The sequence below is a fragment of the Mauremys mutica genome, chromosome 10 (genome assembly GCF_020497125.1).
Source record: "Mauremys mutica isolate MM-2020 ecotype Southern chromosome 10, ASM2049712v1, whole genome shotgun sequence".
Taxonomy (NCBI): domain Eukaryota; kingdom Metazoa; phylum Chordata; order Testudines; family Geoemydidae; genus Mauremys; species Mauremys mutica.
In genome coordinates this window covers 6,169,197-6,181,804 of record NC_059081.1, presented here as the reverse complement: position 1 = coordinate 6,181,804, position 12,608 = coordinate 6,169,197, and the positions used below count along the sequence as shown (strand labels likewise).

The 12,608-nt window shown below is 43.9% G+C and overlaps 1 long non-coding RNA gene across 1 annotated transcript in view; it reads right to left on the bottom strand.

Moving 5' to 3' along the window:
* Nucleotides 1-11,499, bottom strand: part of LOC123378823 — a 42,955-nt gene extending 31,456 nt beyond the window's left edge. The window contains exon 1 of the long non-coding RNA XR_006582749.1: nucleotides 11,387-11,499. This is a non-coding gene — a long non-coding RNA (uncharacterized LOC123378823). The remainder of the gene's footprint in view (nucleotides 1-11,386) is intronic.
* Between the last annotated feature and the right edge of the window lie 1,109 nt (nucleotides 11,500-12,608).

Sequence of the window (12,608 nt, the reverse complement as noted above, 5' to 3'; positions counted from 1 at the left end):
GACTAATATACCTCAATGGCTGTGAGCAGCTCTGAAATCTACATTCGCTATGGGTCAAGAACTATTGTAAACTATAGGACTGGCTATTTAGGGCTTGATTCTTGCTCCAATCTAGCAAAGTTCGTGCTTAACTTTAAGCACGTGAGTGGCCCCATTGCAGTCAGATGCAGTTATAACGAGGATGGTCTAATAAGCTGAATAGAATGGAACAGAATTGAAGTGAATGAGACTAGTAAAGAGCTTAAAGTTAAGCATGTGCTTAAGTGCTTTTTGTGGATCAGGGCCAGAGTGCTTAGCACCTGGCAAGATTGAGCCCAAAGAGAAGAAAGTGAATAGGTAACCATAGAGGGCATGGTGGTACTTTGGCACATCTTGTGGTCCAGTTTTGGGTTGGGGGAATAGTAAGGTTCAGGGTTGGGGCCAGTTAGTTAGCCCTGAAAAAAAACTAGCAGAGGTGAGTCAATGGAATGAAGCAAGTAGGTGCAGTTTGTCCCATTGTTTTTCAACCCCAAGAGCTGTCTGTGAACTGTCATTACTAATGGCCCATACTGCTACTATGTGATTTCAGTAAATCAATACCCACACCTCCATTTGTCATTGTGGATATAATCCATCATGCCATTTGGTTGGTCTGGGCTGCAAAGAGGATGAGCGGGGATAGATAAATAACTCACCTCCCTGCTCATAAATAAGCTCTTTAAACATGAAGCAAGACCGGCTTCTCTTGTATTGATCCAGATATCCTTTTTCTGCTTTCCACCACTCTGCCTTCCCCTTTAGTGTAACATGGAAGCTCTGAGCTGTTCAAACTAACTGAAGGTCATGACTACGTTGATGCAGCAATGTGAAAATGAGTCAGCTCCAGCCGGCCAGCTAGGACTAATAGAGAGCCCATCTTCCCTATAGAGTTGGTGAAGAGATGTAATTGTGTGGTATATGGTATAGATCTGAGATATCAAATTATTGAGGAGTTAGAGGATAAGCCTTCCTTACAGATTAGTTTGCTCATATTTTCCCAAGCCAGGAGTTTCGCCTAGTAAGGCCCTATGTTAGCAAATTCTTACTGCAAAGATTCCATAAGTAAATTTCAGTGTCAAAGACCAAATCAGCTGCGCTGGAGGAGCCTCAATGAGCAGAACACCACCAATGGTTGTCATTATTATCATAGCACTGAGAGCTGCCAACTTTGAGCATGGGCCCTGTGACAGGGTTGGGACTCACCACCACAGCACCTCCTACTGGTTGTCTCCGGGAATTAGCTCAGTCCAGTGGAGCGCCCTCTCCTGGTGGTGTCCCGCCCTCAGTTGGCATCTGAGCCTGTGTCGCTCCCCAACTTCTTGCATCCTCTTCAGAACCACTGCCCTCCGGCAGTGCCCCTTAGTCCATCCACCCCACCTTCCCAAGGGGGTGATCGGCAGTCTTTCTACACCCCAGCCACCATCTCCAACCACACCCCCAAAGTCTAACCTCTCCTGTCAGGGATCTGGCGTAGTCCATGATGGCTGCTCCCCACAGCCAATGGCTGGGTGTACTGCAAGGGGGGGACCCAGGGCCACCCTCTACTCTGGTCCTGGCCCAGGGACCCTCCAGCATCAGCCACGCAGTCCTCCTTATCTCCCCTCATCTGTCCACTTTCCTGGGCCACTTCCCCTATGGCCCCTTGCACCCACCAGGCCTTCCCTTCAGGGCCTGCAGCCTGGCAGGCTACGGGCTAGAGCTCCCTTCTGCTCCCTGAGCCCAGCCAGCACTGCACTGTCCACAGTGCTAGTCTCCCTACTCTGGAGACAGACCTTCCCTTGTCAAAGGTCTGGAACAGATTGACTGCTCCCTTTCTGGGCAGCCTTTATATAGGGCCAAGCTGAGCCCTGATTGGCTCCCAATAAGCCCTTTTCTAACAGGTACACTGGCCTGCTGCAGCCTACACTCTCAGGGAGTGGAGCAGCTGCTCTACTACAGTCCCATTCTTCTAGGCAAGAAGGAAGTAGTCCCCACACAAGAGAGAGTCCAATCAAAATTGACAAGGAGTGGGAGGATGGATATACATTCCCATTTTACTGATGGGAAACTAAGGCACAGGGGAGGTTAAGAGACTTGTCCAAGGTCATACAGAAAGCTATGGGCAAAGCTGGGAAATGAACCTCGCTCTTCTGAGTCCCGGCCTAGAGCCTTCACTACAAGAAGATTCTTCAGTGACGTGGGTCTAGGCACAATCCATCCATGCTGATACTGGATGACAAAACAAGCACATGGTCTCTCCCATATTGAACTGAATGGAAACAGTTCTCATCCTGCAAATATTTCTGAGAGTTTGAAATCCCCTTCCACCATCTCAAATCAGGATGAAAAGTCAAAATTGTGAAAATATCCGTGAACCAAAAATCCATGTTTTGTTTCAAAAGTTTGGAAACATTTAATTTCAATTTTGATGCCCCTCCCCCTTTTAAACTTTTTTTCCCTTCAGGCTAATAGCTTAGATTCCTGAACAGCATTATATTTCAGATCAGAAAACTGGAAAATTTCATATTGAAAATGCCAATACATTTCATTTTGACAATTTTGAAAAACTTTTTTCTCAAAATTTTTTTGAGTTGGGAAATTCACTAAACCTGACACTGATTTGGGACAGTTCAGTGAATAAGCATGGTTGGATAGAAGAACAATTATTTAAATACATATATGGAGATATACCTATCTCATAGAACTGGAAGGGACCCCAAATGGTCATTGAGTCCAGCCCCCTGCCTTCACTAGCAGGACCAACTACCCATTTTTCCCCAGATCCCTCAGTGGCCCCTTCAAAGATTGAACTCATAACTCTGGGTTTAGCAAACCAGCGCTCAAACCACTGAACTATCCCTCCCCCTGTTGAAAAATATCTGACTAAGTCAACTCCCATGACTCCAGTCACTACATCATTAAGTTTTGCTTTAAAGGTTTATTGTGTCTCTATTTCATTGTGCTTGTTTTATTTGTACATAATTGCATTTGTAAATTGTTTTATGGAAACCCAAGTGCTTAGGGGATCAGGGATGCTTGTAAAAAGAATATCTATATGATAGGAGAATTGGCATTAAAAACAGTGGTTGAATCATAACAACCTACTGGTTAGAGAAGAGAAATGGAAAAAAACCTGTTTGACTGAAAGATCTGTCTCCGAGCACATGCAGGATTATTCCTCATATTATGGGTAAGGATTGAAAGAACCCCGAGGAAATTTGGGTCTGAATTAAACTTTGCAGCAGACCTACACATTAGGGATAAATCAGTTCTTGCATTATGGAGAAAGAATTAAAGGAAAGTGGCGGGGGGGGGAATCACAAATGATGTGAAATGAGACAGCAAACTGATAAAAGGCCAATTGTCTTCCTCGTCAGCATGCACAGAGAGCATTCAAAGCTCCACAAAAATTTCTTTTTGTTAATTTATTTGGCTAAAAAGCATTTACACTAGTAGCTCGTACAATGATTTGCTGCCAACGGAACCCAGAAGTCACGTGAGCATTCTACTGCAAAACCTTTTCTGGAAAGGTGCAGGCAAGTCTCCGAGTGCCCCCTTTCAGGCCTGCCCGGTCCCAATTTCCCCAAATGGAGTAGCAATCAATTCTGAATTAAAAGCCCAGGGCAAAGAGAAGCCAGCACACATGAAGCAAATGCCATGTCCCTTTAATAAACTTCAGCCCAGGAAGCATTGCCACAAACAGTTCCTCAGTCCAGGAACCATTACAACAATTGTTTCATTAGAGCCCAGGTTGAGGTCTCCCATACCTACAGTTCCCAAGTCTATGGATCAGTTTAGACTTGTCTCCAAGTGCCTCAGGAAACAACTGCTACTCCCCCCCGCCTCCGGAAGTCGACTGGCAATACAATAAGCCATCAGCAAGATCAAGAAATGAAAGATCCATGGAAACAGCGGAAGGTTAAGAACAATTGGGCTGCCTCTAAATCATTTAAGATAGAACAAAGGAGACTTTAATTATGTTTGACAAAGGAAATTGGTGGAAAGTTTTGCAAAAAAAAAATATCATTCAAAAGGTGAGACAAGATTTTATTTGTAATTGCCCACTTTGATTTTTAAATGTCTTATTTTGTTTAGATTTAAGCATTTTTTTTCATCATGCACACATGCATACACACACATACTGACCAGGCGGTCTGCATTGCAAGAATGTGTTTCTGTTTTGAATGCATAAAGCAATAAATGAGTTTCTTTTTTAAAAAGGGAAAGTACATCCATGCTGAAATAAAAATAGCAGATTATTCATGGAAGGACTCCAGGGAAAGAAATTGAAAGGTTACTTTGAAAGAAAGAGTCAGATACTGTAAGGTACAAAGCACCTTCTGCTCCTGCTGAAGTCTATGAGCGCAGAGGCCTCTCAGCATCTTACGGGAGATGCTTAAAACCTCACAGAATAGGGCCCTGGGAGACCAGGATCATAAAATAACTTACTGATAAGCCTGAATTATGGCACAGCATGCCCCATTTTATTACAATCTCCATTTCATGCTGTCTATGCGTACCACAAATCCCTAGAACTTGAGAGTTTCAGAGGGAATTTGTACTGACATCCCTGGGTTGATTAGAAGCCTTAGGACATGGAAGTAGTGGAATGATGTAAATGTCAGAGTCTTTACTGAGTTATCAGATAAATCGGATGCCTTACTACCAGGATTCTGAGCAGAAAGATTATAGGCCTCAAAATCGAGGTAAATGAATGAGGAGCTGTAGACAGGTCAGAGGCTACCAACAACGCCTAAGAGGAGAATTCATCTGGCAAACAAAGTGAGGGGAACTTGTTGAACTGAGCACAGGAACTTTTCGGTCCATGTTTCCTTTTCTGTCCTATTTAGGATTTTATATGGACATCACCACGGTACCTGAGTGTCTGAACTTTGACTCAACAGATCCTGAGTCTATAGCAAAATCTGGAGTTCCTGATTCTCTACTGCTTGCACTTATGCCTGTGCAAAGTGGAGGCACACAGCACTTTTCTGATCTGGAAGCATTTTATGCCCAACTTTGCACAGGTATCAGGTGAAAGGCGGGGAAGAATCAAGTCACATGTCTGAGAAATGAAAATAGAAAATAATGGGCCAGGTACTCAGCTGGTGTAATTTGGTGTAGCTCCATTATTGTGCAATTTACACCAGCTGAAGATGTGGTTCTACAAAAACAGGCCTTGAGCATCAAAATTAAACCTTTTACAACTCTTTCTCCTTATAACACATTGGATTGATATTTGTTTTGTTTCCTGCATTAGTCCATGGGAAGCATGGAGTCTCAGGTTTCAGTGATTTGCTTTTATTAAGCTATTATGTCAAGAACATCATGGATGAAACTGATTTGGGTTCTTACTGTAAACTTTCCATGCCTCTCTAGCTTACTTTCTCTTGCTGTACTTTCTATTAGGCCTTGTCTACATTGAGGGGGGGAATCGATTTAAGTTACGCAACTTCAGCTACATGAATAACATAGCTGAAGTCGATGTACTTAGACCTATTCACCATGGTGTCTTCACTGCGGTGAGTCGACTGCTGCCACTCCCCCGTTGACTCTGCTTGCGCCTCTCGTAGCGGTGGAGTACAGGAGTCGATGGGAGAGCGCTCAGGGGTTGATTTATCACATCTAGTCTAGACGCGATAAATCGATCCCTGCTGGATCAATCACTGCCCGCCGATCCGGCGGATAGTGTAGACATACCCTTAGATAAATAAGATGGCAGTTGCCATCATTTCCCCATGACTGCGGTGCTTCCTGGATTTGGCTGGGGCCAGAAGCGTCAGCATGGAAGAGGCATTTCTGACCACTTAACTGGAAGTTTTAAACAGACAGGTTTTGGTAATCAAAAACAGCACCAATCGGAACCTGGTACTTCATCTGCTACATGCACAAAATTCTCATTTAACACTCCATGCTCTTGGTGTCCCTAAACTTCTGGCTGCCAGTAGCTGGGACTGGACAACAGAGGAGGGAATCATTCAATAGTTGTCCTGTTCTGTTCATTTCCTCTGAAGCATCTGGCACTGGCCAGTGTTAGAAGGCAGGATACTGGGCTAGACAGACCATTGGTCTGACCCAGGATGACTGTTCCGATGTTCTATTTAGCCAAAGTGGATTGGATAGTCCCTTGCCCAATTTGTAAAGTTTTCCTCATTTTATTTACACAAGAAATGTTCCTACATCATAGAGGACCTCACTCCTATAAGCAGATCTGCCCTTCTGTACTTTGATTTTGATGGTCTTAAAGTTTCTGGGTTCTAAGGTGTCTCATAGCATTTACAAAAGCTGCAGTTATTTAACTTTCACATCTGCAGCTCCATGTGCATGTTCAGGCACCATGACTATATTAAACTGGAAGGACTGTTTCCACTTTCACACAAACCACTTTAAGTCAGTAGTAGCTTCAAATAGGCCAAATCCGTGTACGCTGTGCTAGTTTAAAGCTGCTGGGGATATTACCAATGGAGTTAAAGCAGTGTAAGAGAAAGGAGAATCAAGCCCATAAGGATATTGTCTGTCTCACTGTAAAACTAATTTTGAATCCTTTAATATTAGTCTGTGCTTACAGTATTTTTCAGAATCTACTATTTTAAAAGCAGATGCACACTAAATCTTGGTTTGAATGAAATCCTGCAGTTTTGTCAGACTTTGTTACTTATTTGGGATCTGATTTTGAAACAATGAGCTTTTCAATTGACTTTAAAATATCCCTGGTTTGAATTTCAGATCCCCTATTGCTAAGATATATAAATGGACCACTGCATTGCAATACAGTGAACTTAAAAAGGTTAGTTACATAAATAATGGACACATTTCCACTTGAAAGCAAGACATGATCTATAAACTTCAAACTTGAGCTGCTTTGCTACCAAAAGCCACTGCATGCGTCTGACAAAGTGGGTATTGACCCACGAAAGCTTATGCTCCAATATGTCTGTGAGTCTATAAGGTGCCACAGGACTCTTTGTTGCTGTTTACAGATCCAGACTAACACGGCTACCCCTCTGATATTTGCAGAAAGTTTGTGTTAGTTTGTTGACTGTTGAAGGATCTACACAATTTTGGGTCTGTAATAGCTAAATCTCAAATACAAGAAATGGATGTTCCAACTTCTGACTGGCTGACATGAAATTTTTCTTTTGAAAATATTAGGATTAGGTATTATTTATGGCCAGTTTTTCCAATGCATTATGTTAGTAGTCTAAACCAGACCCTAAAAGAACCAGCCTGTATGATTAGAAATCTTAAAAAAAGACAATATATATTTTTCAATAATATTTAGGTAACTTTGTAACACTTAGCGCAAGAAAAATAAGTCTACTCACAGCATTGCAGGCTGGGAACTTGCAGCTTTATTTAACTGCATCACTGCTGAATGAGGTGGTGGTGGGGGTTGGGGGACTTTCACTGACTATACAGAAAGTAAGGGAGGGGTGGAGCCATGACAGTTAACCCTATCACAATCTCTTTACTACAGATAATGCAAGCCAAACCCTTTAAATCATAAAAATCAAGGAAGAAAATTACTCAATAGGCTATCTACTACATAGTTCCATCCGGTGGACCCTGTATGGTATATAACAGAAAGGAGGCTAGAGAGAGACAGAGGCAGATTTGAGGGGTTCTCTGAATAAGATACTGAATCTAATTCTATCCATTATGTTGTTGAGGACATTGTTAATTAAATAAATGGAATTCATTTAAACTTGAGATTCTGCCTCCTCAAACACGGCAATTTTATTCTCTTGCCTGAGAAATAGGAAACAAAGAGGAATCTGAATTAGTGAGAGTCTTTTTTTTTTTTTTGGTTGAAACTGTTATAATGTGTGATAGTGCAGGCTGCGGCTGTACACGCAAACCCTCCAGTGTCTATGGCAGGCCGGGCAGTGTCACGTGAGGGAGCAGGGCTCGGAGCTAGTATTCGTCCTGGTCCTCCAGCTGCTGGTCCTCCACCTCGTCATCCTCCGGCGGTGCAAAGCCTTCCTCAGTGGCATACAGGATGCCGATGATGCCGGCGATGACGGGGCTGTTCTCGCTCTCGTGCTCCTGGCAGATCAGCTCGATGTCCCGCAGTTTGCTGAAGTAGAAATTGCGCTCCTTCTCCAGCCCGTCCACCATCAGCTTCAGGTCCATGAGCTGCTGGTTGAGCTCCAGGATCTGGGTGTCGGCCTCACTTCCCCTGTTGCGGGCAGCAGGCGGGTTTCTGAGATTTTCACCACTCAGGAAGTTGTTGACAAAGTGACAATTGTCTATTGTGGAGGGAGGTCTTAATGGGAACAGCAGAAGCGACCCACCTTGAACTTTGAAGAAAGCTGGGTTTAAATGTAGATCTGCACTTCAAGATGTGTGGTTCTTTCTCACTTATTGAACAATAACCACTTTTCTCTAATCAGACTGATAAATCAGCACTGTTTGTCATAGCTCTAAGCAATAATGTTCACATCCCTAGAAAGAGTTGTGACTTGGATTAGAACTACACCTATTCTTCTCACTCAGAACCAATATATTAGAATTGGAAAATACAGAGAAGGGCAACAAAAATGATTAGGGGGATGGAACAGCTTCCATGGGGAGAGATTAAAAAGACTGGGACCGTTCAGCTTGGAAAAGAGCTGACTGAAGGGGGACATGATAGAGGTCTATAAAATTATGAATTAAGTGGAGAAAGTGAATAAGGAAGTGTTGTTTACCCCCTCACATAACATATGAACTAGGAGTCAATTAATAGGCAGCCAGTTTAAAACAATCAAAAGGAAGTATTTCACACAACACACAGTCAACCCGTGGAACTCATTGCCAGGGGATGTTGTAAAGGCCAAAAGTATAACTGGGATAAAAAAAAAAGAATTAGATAAGTTCTTGGAGGATAGGTCCATCAGTGGCTCTTAGCCAAGATGGTCAGAGATGCAACCCCATACTCTGCGTGTCCCCAAGCCTCTGACTGCCAGATGCTGGGGATGAATGCCAAGGGTTTGATTACTCGATAATTGACTTCTTCTGTTCATTCCCTCTGAAGAACCTGGCACTGGCCACTGTCAGAAGACAGGATACTGGGCTAGATGGACCATAAGCCTGACCCATTATGGCCGTTCTTATGTTCTTTCACACACACCCAGAACTCATTTCAGATACAAGCACTGAACGTCTTTCCTTCCTGATGCAGCTTGTAAGCTCCTCTCTCAGAAGCTAGTGGCCTTGTTGAGCTTGTGGAACTTTAGAAGGGCTGTAAGATCATTAGTCTGGTGCTTTGTGACCTATGCTGGCTGCTTACTGGTTTCTGAGCAGAGAGCAAGATGTCAGTTATAACCTTAAAAAGTCCTTCATGTTTGAAGAGCAGGTTACCTGGGAGACCGCCTCTCACACTGTTGACAGTGTCACCATTACGGTCAGTGGAGACACTTGTGTGAATACTCTCATGGTTTAAACAGGGGGGAATTGCTGGAAGGACATTCTGTACAAATTCTCCTTACTTTGAAAAAGTATAAATATTTATTACACATTAAAAACTATGTTAAAAGAACATTATTAAGGTTTCAACGTCAAGTGCTCAGAAGTTAGGAAAAGCAGGTATTAAGCTTCGTCTCCAGATGTGGGGTATACAGTCTTCACATGTCCACTCAGCAGTTTTGGGTTCCAGAATTTCTTTCCCATTTTCCCACTGGGAGACTCTTTCTGACCTGGCTCCTCCAACCTGTTCTGTCTCTTCCCCACCCTGGCTCCTTCACCCAATCCCATTCTCCTCACCTAGACAGTCCCAGTCTCCACTCATGTTTCTTCACCCAATCCAAGTCTCCTTTGCCAGCACCTCCTAGTCTCACCACTCTGGAACCTTGTCACAGTACCAAGCTCCCTCCCCGAGTTCCAGTCTTCTTGTCTAGCCAATCCCAGTCCCCTCCCTCCTGGCTCCCCATCCCATCTCTCTCTTCCCCCCACCCTAACTCCCCCCACCCACATTCTCCATCTCCAGTTGGTCCCAATTCAATCTTCGTCCCTGAGTTACGTGCCCAGTCTTAGTGTTCCCCCATCCATACCCCCAGGTCTTTGTGCTAGTATATTTGCCCAGGCAGTTACATTTCTTCCTCCATACCTGGCTCCTTGTCAGATCTGACTCTCCCCTCCCCATCACCTTTTTCCCCCGATGCATAGCTGTTCAATCCCAGTGCCACTGTCCAGCCAGTCCCAGTCTCCTTCTATGCGCCTTGTCCCAATCTACTCTCCCTATATCCCCATAGGTCTGGCTCTTGTCCCCTCCGCATTCGAATCAGACAGCTTCTCCCCCCACACTGCCTGGCCTCAGCAGGGGTGTCATTCAAAGCACAGGAGATAGTATCTCAGTTTAGATGTGTGGACCTGGTTCCCGCATATCCCAGAGCAGTCCACAGCTGTAATTGCAAGGAAAGTCCTCCTCATTTCACATGACCAGGGCAGACAATGTTCAGAGAATGTAGCTGCTAAGCCTCTGAGCATATGCAAACTGATTTTTCAAAAGTTTATAATGTAGCCAAATTTGGGGAGATTTTCGTAGAAATGGCAAAAGACACACCTCCCTGCTGCATTTCAAAGTTCCTGTCCTAAAGCAAGGGGGCCCTTGTTGAGAAGTGGGTGTGAGGGCATAACTGGGGATTTTATTTAGTGGTCAAAGTATCAGGGGGTCGCCGTCTTAGTCTGTATCCACACAAACAAGAGGAGTCTGGTGGCACCTTAAAGACTAACAGATTCATTTGGGCACGAAATTTTAGTATTTTATTTATCCACGAAAGCTTATGCCCAAATAAATCTGTTAGCCTTTAAGGTGCTACTGGACTCCTCGTTGTTATTTAGTGGTCAGTAATTCTTTATCTGAAGCATATGGACAATTGATTTTATTGCCTTGTATTTCAGATCCTGATCCAAATTTCTCCAGAGAGCCCAGGTTTTGATTCAGGCCTGTCACTACGTATAGCAATGCCTATGTTTTCTGTCTTGGGACCTCACATTGTTAAAGCATATACCAAAACTAAAGACGAGGATATCTAAAGGGCATTTTGCGAAGACCAATAAGCAGAGAATGAAAGGCCATATGGAAAACTAAATAACCTTATTCAAATACCACAGGTTACAAACAGATATTAGCCATGCAAAAATGCAGCAAGAGATAACAAGAGCTAATACCAAGGTCACAGAATGCCTGACTCCTTAGTCACAGCAGACCAATAATGATCCTACAAAGCAAATAGTGAAATATTCAAAAGGAACAGAAGAAAAAAAAAAACATTGAAAGTCAAGCAAGCTTTGAATTCAAAGAATTTCTCAATTATCCTGTTCCTTGTTTCCTAATTTACCTGAATGGGCTGTTAGGGGCTTAGGAAAATAGTATGCTTTTGTTAACTCCTAATGACACATACAATACCTTGTGCCTTCATCCCAGTGTGACAGTAAGAAGGGTGAATCACAATATGGCCCTTGATCTTGAAGCTGCCGTGTCACCATGGCAATTTACCATGCCCAGGAGAGCATTGCTGTGGTAACCACTGCTTGGTGAGGTCACAGGGGGATTGTAGCAGTTAATGCCAGGCTGCAGGGGGCAGGGATGGAGGCTGTGCCCTGTGCCTCCCTTACACTCTCCCCCAAGGACCTGGCCCTGTTTGTGTGCATGAGGATCCACCACCAAACCACAGGCCTGCCTCGTGTTCTGTCCCCATGCCAGCCTGGGTAACAGTTGTGCTGTGGTAGCGACTCCATCTCCTGGGTCCACCTGCTGCTTCTTCACTATAAATAAGTGAAGCTTTAATTAGCTATTAAATTATACACTGAATGGGGGTGGAAAAGACAAGTTTGTGATTTATGTCTCACCTGTCAAAAAGGTCATGAGCTGCCACGCTCTGAGCCCCCTCACTGGCCGCTTGCCCAGCTGCGATCCAGACCATGTGCAACAATACATTTCCCTTAACGTTGCACTGGGGCACTGGTTCAATACCACTCCAAAGCAGAAAGGGAGCCTGCTTCTGTAGATAAGGCCCTGGAAAGGGACCCTGAGGAGACACAGGTTCTCTTCCTGACATGCCCAGAGTTGATATGTGACTTGGGGCAGATTGTTTATTTCTCTGGTACTTCTGTTTCCACTCCCACCCTTTGTCTGTCTTGTCTATTTAGACTATTGACTGTGAGCTCTGTCGACAAGAACTCTCCTGCTATGTGTGCGTACAGTACCTCATTGTGCATGATGCTGATCCTCAGTGTGGGCACTAGGTGCTACTGTAATATAATTAAGAATACGAGAGTGAAAAAAAAACACTTTCCATTGAATTATCAACACCCGTTCTTGTAACAATCTCGATTTGCCTTGAAGATCTTCCATCCAAACACTGACTTGGCCAGAAACAGCTTAGCGCTCAGCATAAACATCATCCACTTGAAATTGACCTTTGAATGAGATTTAAGTAATACAGACAGAATAGAATCATAGAAGATTAGGGTTGGAAGAGACCTCAGGAGGTCATCTAGTCCAACCCCCTGCTCAAAGCAAGACTAACCCCAATTAAATCATCCCAGCCAGGGCTTTGTCAAGCCAGGCCTTAAAAACCTAAAAGGATGGAGATTCTACCACCTCCCTAGGTATCCCATTCCAGTGC